The sequence below is a fragment of the Camellia sinensis genome, chromosome 11 (assembly GCF_055761805.1).
Source record: "Camellia sinensis isolate YWXY chromosome 11, ASM5576180v1, whole genome shotgun sequence".
NCBI classification, from domain to species: Eukaryota; Viridiplantae; Streptophyta; class Magnoliopsida; order Ericales; family Theaceae; genus Camellia; species Camellia sinensis.
In genome coordinates this window covers 148,810,371-148,818,888 of record NC_138971.1, presented here as the reverse complement: position 1 = coordinate 148,818,888, position 8,518 = coordinate 148,810,371, and the positions used below count along the sequence as shown (strand labels likewise).

The 8,518-nt window shown below is 33.5% G+C and overlaps 1 pseudogene; it reads left to right on the top strand.

Moving 5' to 3' along the window:
• Nucleotides 1–5,977: 5,977 nt before the first annotated feature.
• Nucleotides 5,978–7,128, top strand: LOC114258266 (putative LRR receptor-like serine/threonine-protein kinase At3g47570 pseudogene; annotated as a pseudogene).
• The last annotated feature ends 1,390 nt before the right edge of the window (nucleotides 7,129–8,518 follow it).

Genomic DNA, 8,518 nt, shown 5'->3' with positions numbered 1-8,518 from the left:
GCATGAGTATGATCACAATTTATGGTAAAATTGGAATTCTCATATATGGAACATCAATTTTAAAATTCAAATTCCCAACCTCATATATATGATCATAATCGATGGTAACATTAGATTTCCTATATGGTATTGCCATTAATTAGGTTATTAAATAATACTATTGGAGGTAAATGTGTCAACAAGAAACCCACAAGACTTACAGAAACGTAAGTTTTTTTTATAGGATTATATGTAGCATAAGTCTTTCAAATATGACTTACAAATAATTTACCCTAAATATGAAGGAATTTGGGGTGCCTGCTGTGCATGCGTGCACAGCAGGCACGGCTGTGAACCAAAACGCCAAAGTATGCTCTTCTTTAAGAACATGAAGTTGTTAATTGCATCAAAACGGCTGCGTTTCTAAACAATATGCTTGCAAAAACTATGTTTATATTTTTAAGTGATGTTATTTACTTATTTTTATTACAACTAAATATTAAGAAATTTTGTAATCATGATAATAAATATAACCAAGAATAATTATTTTGTATCTAGTGATTAAAAAATATAATAAAATATTATTTATAAATAATATTTTCTTTAAAAATATTATAATAATTTTCTTATGTCTAGCATCCAATTCTCTATGAAACAAAATAAAGAAAAGAGTAGGACTTGAATCTAAGACATGAATTTAATAAGGAAACTCATACTACTTATATTAATATTTTATTTTATTTTTACTTAATTAAATTACACATACATCACATTTGACAACCACAAGTATTTATTAATATGATTAATATATAGTAAATATATTATTTTATTTTTACTTATTTGAATTATACATACATCACTTGAGTCAGCCAACCCACATTTGAGACCTCTAAATACACCCACAATGATGTGGTAAGGAAGTAGAGCCCCACATAAATGAGTATTGATAAATCAAAAGTTGACACCTATCCTTCCACACAGTGGCGTAGCCAGGAATTCCATTCAGTGGGGTCACTCAGAAGGAGGAAGAGAGAGAGAGAGAGAGAGAGAGAGAGAGAACAAATGAAGAAATGCATCGATGGCAATACAACAATGATTGTTAGAGAATGAAGCGTCGATGGAGCGAATGAATGAATGAACATTGAGCTAAAATTGACAGAACTAAATAATAAATAGCTCCAAATATATGTGATATTTATCTAGATTCACTGGGATCATTTTCTTAAAATCCAAAACTATTAGACAAAATTTCATATATATTTGAACAAAATTTAAAAGTTCAGTAGTGTCAATTGACACCACTAAACTATACATAGCCTCGCCCCTGGCTTCCATATCATTAGTGAAATTGTGGGAATTTTATTAGGGGTCTCGAATATTTTCCTTTATTAATATGGTCCCAAAATTTCTTAGGCTCCGTTTGATTAAAAGGAGATAAATAATGAAACCTGAAAGTGAAATGAAAGAAGAGAAAAGGAGGAAAAAAAATTTTTTGTATGAATTTGATTAGGATGAAAATTCTGCAAGAAAATGAAAATTCTAATTATAACTTATAAGTAATTATTTTTATAATAAATTAAATTTTTAAATTTTTTTTTTATTATAAGAAACTAGAAACTTAGTTATCATGCTATCATGACTTGTAACTTTTCACCACTTTCATACTAAATAAACTCAAATAAAATATATATATATATATATATATATTTATTTTTCCATTTCTGTCACTTTTCACCATTTCATCATAACCAAACTTAATCTTAATTTTTAGCTATAAGAAAATAGTGCATAATATCACTAAGCTATATATAACTCTTGGCCTTGTGCAGGGTTCATAAAGAAACGCAGCTGTTTTGGTTGCAAGTAACAACTCCAAAATTCCAAATCAGAGGCTACGTTGTCGTTTTGGTTCACAGCCGTGCCTGCTGTGCATGGTGCACAGCAGGCACCCCAAATCCAATATGAAGTGGTTAGAATTATCACAGCAAAAACTATTGCAAATAATCCTAATCCACGTATTTTAGCCTTTCCGGACACTGGGAATCGTGTAAATGCAACACTTACCACAACTGAAAAAATTTCCATTCGATCAAGTTTCTTAAAAATTAAATATAAAGGCCAAATTTATTTTAGATTTTAATAATCCATATGCTTAAATTGACTGAACAATTATCATTATAGTCAAGAAAATGTTAAGATTGGAACAATTATAGATAGAAACCTATCAAAATACTCACAAACTTTAAGTAAGACGCATCTGAAGTGGTGATGAAGTTCACGAAGACTTGTAAATGTTTGGTATATACATGGAAAATCCTTTGGTGTACACATCTTCAGGAGTACATATCATATGCACCCTATCATAAATTGATGTAATTTTATTACAAAATTTCGTAACATCAATTACAAAATACCTAACCTTGTCACAAATTAACATAATAAAAAATGTTGTAACAAAACCACAAACTTTTGTTACAAGATTTACAAATTTTGGACATTTTGATATGTTAACTTGTGACGAGATTACGCATTTTGTAATTGATATTACAAAATTTTGTGATAAAATTATGCCACCACTAAGCGAGTGCGCACCCTAGGTTTTCACTATTTGTATATATAATATTGATAATTGGCTTAATGGAAATAATTATAAATCCGTTAAAAAGAGTACAATTAATGTATCAAATTATATAAAAAGATTAGACTGTTATTTACATTGGCAATATATGATTTGCATAAAGAAATGTTTTTAAAACCAAAATTGAGAAAGTCTTACCTAAGATGGGACTAAAAATATTTGAATATTGAAAATGAATGTGCTAAAAAATCTTGAATACAAAAACTTAATTAGTAATTTTATATCTCAAAAAGCAAGAAAAAATCAGTTTTAAAACATGTAGAGCATAAAAAGATGAGTTGGGATGTTTCTTTTATACCATACGTAGTTTTTAAGTTTGAATCTGCACTCTATTATATGTACTATATTTTTGGGTTACTAATTCCAAATACATAATTTTTTTTTGTTAAGTTCCATATAAAAATTATATTACGAAATAAATAAAAATTTTATACCGGTGCGAGTTCAACTCGATCGAGTAGATGGGAATTTCCCCCATTCATTAGCCAGCAAGTAAGAGTAGTTTAGACGTTCTTAGAACTTGTTTGAGAACATAGTCTTTTTAGTGGATCTTAATTTTTTAGGCTTTTTTATGAGGTGAAAAAAGATGTGTTTAGAAAAGATTTTTTTAATTAAATAAATAGTTGTCAGGAAAAAAAAAATTTAATTGATGTGTACGATGTAACTATTTGCTATTGGGATTAAAATTTTGACTTTCAAGTGACGACTCCTTAATAATAAAATAACACAATAAACTACGAACACAAAAGAAAAAAAGAAAAGAAAAGAAAGACAAATTATATTAGTAATCACTACATTTTGACATTTGTATTATTTTGGTCTTTGTCATTTTAACTAGCTCAATTTTGACCTTTAATCTTAAATTTGGTGTCAATTTGATCTAATTAATAATGTCAATTAGGGTTTTAGAAAGAAAATAGTCACTGAAGTTTGTCTAGGTTAACTCACTGAGTCGAATAATTTACAATTTTCCCATAAAGCATAACACAGGATAATTATGTGCATATTTTCCATAAATAAAATACTAAAAATTAAAATTAATTGGATCATAAAATTATAAATTTTGAATTCCCTGCTCCCACAAGAACGCAAAAAAAAAAAAAAAAAAAAAAAACCCCAAACCTTTGGCTATATAAATACGGGTGATTATTCAGTACTCTCGGAATATGGACACGTGGTGCTCCATAAGGTTTTGATTGGTGAAGAGACACAAGGACCCTCGATTTATGTGGAGATGGGGGGACAACATGGGGCTAACTAATTGGTGATTGATTTGGATATGTGGTGTTCCGAAAGTATTGAATAATTTCCCATATAAATACATATATTTGGCTCTCCATTAATGTATACAAGTTGATCAGCTCCATTTCTCATCATAATAATCTATTTTTGACGCGAAATGGAGCAAACAAATTCAACTTTTCTCAGTTGTCTTTGTTTCATTTTCTTTTTCATGAACTCTCTTGAACTGATTACCACTGCCAAAGGCAACCCCAGTTTAGTTCTCACCAACAAGACAGACCATCAGGCACTGCTTGCAATCAAGGATTTGATACAAGGAGATCCTCTGGGTGCCTTAAGCTCATGGAATCATTCAATTCACTTTTGCAATTGGCAAGGAGTCTCATGCGGTCGTCGACAACAACGTGTCACACTCCTAAACCTGTCTTCTCTTGCATTGGTGGGCTTTGTATCTCCTCAAATTGGGAATCTCACCTTCCTCAGGAGGATTGATCTTGGTAACAACAGCTTTCATGGCAAAATCCCACAAGAAATTGGCAAGTTGTTTCGTCTGCAGTACCTTCAACTTGTGAATAACTCTTTTCAAGGTGAATTTCCAATCAATTTGACTCATTGTTCAAACTTGAGAGTTATCCATATGGGTGGTAACAATCTAGGAGGTAAAATTCCTACAGACCTGGGTTCCTTGTCCAATCTCTCCTACTTGATTCTTGCAGCCAATCATCTCACTGGAGCTATCCCATATTCAATTGGGAACCTTTCCAATCTACATACGCTTTCTATACCGTACAATAATCTAGAGGGAAGCATTCCCACTCAACTTGGGCACCTTTCCAAGTTGGAGTATCCTCAGCTATCAGCAAACAATTTGTCCGGTATGGTTCCTACTTCTCTTTACAGTATCTCATCAATCTATTTCTTCTCTATCAATAAAAACCAATTGCATGGAATTCTACCACTAGATTTAGGCTTGACACTTCCAAATTTACCAGAATTTTATGTCTCATCCAATCAATTCTATGGCCAAATTCCATCGTCAATAGCCAATGCTACGAGACTTGTACAAATTGGTTTTACCAACAATTCGTTTACTAGGCCCATGCCTATGAATCTAGGAACCCTTTATGCTTTAGAATCTTTTGCTGCTTCTGACAATTCACTTGGAACAAACCAACACAATGAATTAATGAGCTTCCTCACTTCTTTATTCAATTGTTCCAATCTAACACAATTGGATTTGGCTACGAATCATTTTAAAGGTTTGTTGCCCCATTCTATTGCAAATCTCTCCACCAAGATCACTTAGTTGACTCTACAAGACAACTACATATTTGGAAGCATACCCCTTGGTATTGGGAACCTTGTAAATTTGCAATACCTCGTACTCGATGATAACATGCTTACTAGTAGTATTCCAAATTCCATTGGAAAACTCTCCATGTTGGAAATCCTCATGCTTTACAAAAATAATATCTCTGGAGAGATTCCATCATCTATTAGAAACTTGAGTAGGCTTGGTACACTTGACCTATCAACAAATACGATTGAGGGAAGCATTCCTATTTCTTTAGGCAATTGTACCAATTTACAACAAATTTGTCTCCATTACAATCATCTCACTGGAGCAATACCTTATCAAATCTTTGGTCTATCTTCCCTCGTTTATCTATCCTTGAGTCAAAATTACTTAACAGGCCTACTACCACAAGAAGTGGGTAACTTGAAAAATCTGGATGCACTATATGTATCAAAAATAAACTATTTGGAGAAATCTCTGCCACTCTCAGCAATTGTGAAATTTTAGAATTCCTCTACATCGATGGTAACCTTTTCGAAGGTACAATTTCAATGGCCTTCAGACAATTGAAAGGTATTCAAGAACTAGATGTTTCTAGGAACAACTTGTCTGGACAGATTCCAAGGTTTCTCGGGGAGTTTCGATTCTTTCAATATCTCAATCTTTCCTACAATATGTTTGATGGTGAAGTTCCAAATGGAGGAGTTTTCACAAATAGTAGTGCCTTCTCAGTTGTTGGAAATAGTAAGCTATGCGGTGGAATTAAACTATTGCAATTGCCTACATGCCCGATTGAAGTCTTACATGAAAGGAAATGACCTTCCAACCATAGAGTAATAGTTCTAGTAGTTACTCTCACTATTGTTGTATTATCATTGTGCATTCTAGCTATTCTTTACCGGAACAGAAGGTCGAGGCAACAAGTCAATTTAGCCTCACCCTTGGAAAACCAATATCCACAACTCTATTATGGAGAACTTTTTCAAGCAACCAATGGATTCTCTGCAGCCAACTTAATTGGTGAGGGAGGACATGGTTATGTCTATAAGGGGATTCCCAACTCAGATGAACAAATTGTTGCCGTGAAAGTACTCAACCTATATGAACATGGAGCGAACAAGATTTTTGTAACAGAATGTCAAGCACTGAAGAACATTCGCCACCGGAATCTTGTCAAGATAATTACAGCTTGCTCAAGCATTGATTTTAAAGGCCACGACTTCAAGGCTTTGGTCTTTGAGTTCATGGAAAATGGGAGCTTAGAAAATTGGTTACACCCATGTCTTTTAGAGCAACATGAACCTAAGAACTTGAACTTTGTTCAAAGGCTAAACATTGCCATTGATGTGGCATGTGCATTGGATTATCTTCATCATCATTGTGATTTAAAGCCAAGTAATATTCTTCTTGATGCTGATTTGTGTGCCCATGTTGGTGATTTTGGATTGGCAAAGATTTTTTTTGCAACCAATGGAATTTCTATTCGTCAGCAATCTAGTTCAATTGGGATCAGAGAAACAATTGGCTATATTGCCCCAGGTAATTGTTTATTGCTTCTTACATTGAAATTGATTAAGAAATATTATTTAGTTACATTATATTATTATCTCGCGCTGAACTAAAAACCAATTACGAGATTGTATAGAAATTAAGCCATGTTTTAGAGATGACTTTCTTTAACTTTGCCTTATGGTTTGTATAGCTGTCACAACAAATGAAATCAACCATTGTCCTACCCCTATGGTATTTGAACATAGATTTTAACCCTTGACATAATTTTATCTTTTGAAATATTGAACCTTTTTTTTTTTTGTTTTTTTTGTTTTTTTTTTTTTGTTTTTTCAGTAAAAGAAATACAACTTACTAGTTCAACAATTATACCAAAATTAAAAAATTTGGGCATTTTTTTTCACTATTTCGTATTGCAGAGTATGGTATCGGTGAGGAGGTATCAACGCAAGGTGATATGTAGAGTTATGGAGTGTTACTACTAGAAATGTACACAGGAAAAGGACCAACTAGTAACATGTTTACAGGTAATGTAAACCTCCATAGCTATGTAAACATGTGTCTTCCGGAGCAAGTAATGCAGATCGTTGATCCCCAAATCATATTGTAAATGGAAAAGGAGCCAAGTAGGAGCATGCAAAGTAGTACAACCAACATTTCTAAACTAGAGGCTTGCCTAGTACCAGTCTTTCAAATTGGAGTTTCATGTTCTGTTGAAATGCCGAGTGAAAGAATGAGTGTGAAAGATGTTCTCAAAGAACTACACAAGATTAGAAATGTATTTCTTGGGGTTAGGGGACAAAGGCATTAGGATGGGAGAAGAAATGATTCTTAACTAAAGCCACATCTGTAGGTTATTTTGATGTTCTAGAATTTTCTTTCCTTCACTTTTCTTGACCCCTCTCTTTTTTTTTCTGAATTTCTAATTGTTGAGCTAGAAAAGGCATGAAAATGGTTGTACTTGTGGCATTGTCATCAAATAAGGTTTCTATACATTTATATGTATGCCTTCTCTATCTAGCTTTGTCATTGTTTCATTTTTTGGTTTATGCTCTCAAGTAATTCTATTGTACATAAGAGAGCTTGGCTCTGTTAACAGATGACAAAACTTGTGTATGTTAATTAATCAAAAGAAGTACAAATATATAAGCAATAGAATGAAACCCTAATAACCTAAAGTACTAAACTATCCTTAATGAATAATATAAACTACATAATTCACACCTCCTCTCAAACTGAGGATGCGAGCGCAGAAAGCATCGAAAGTTTGCCAAGAAGAAAATGAAAACGAGCAACAGTATGAGTCTTCGTAAAAAAATCGGCCAACTAAAGAGATGAGGGAACAAAAGGGAGAGTAATAGTGCCAGCCTGAAGATGCTGTCTAACAAAGTGACAATCTATTTCAACATGCTTGGTCCGCTCATGAAAGACGGAATTATGGGCAATCTGGACAGCACTCTGATTATCACAATACAACGGAGTCGGATTAGAAAGAGAGACACCCATATCAGAAAGAAGCCAGCGAAGCCAAACGATCTCGGAAGTAGCATGAGCCATGGCACGATACTTAGCCTCAGCAGTGGAAGGAGCAACGACAGACTGTTTCTTACTCTTCCAGGATATGAGGGAATCGCCAAGGAGAACACAAAGACCAGAAGTGGATTTACGATCAGAGATGTCACCTGCCCAATCAGCGTCAGCATAGGCACAGAGAGTCAAGTCCGAAGAGGCAGATAACAGTAAACATTGCAACAAAGTGCCGCGAAGGTAGCGCAAAGTACGAAGCAAGGCAGCCCAGTGTGTGGAACGAGGAGCAGAAACAAACTGACTGAGAATGTGCACATCATAGGAGA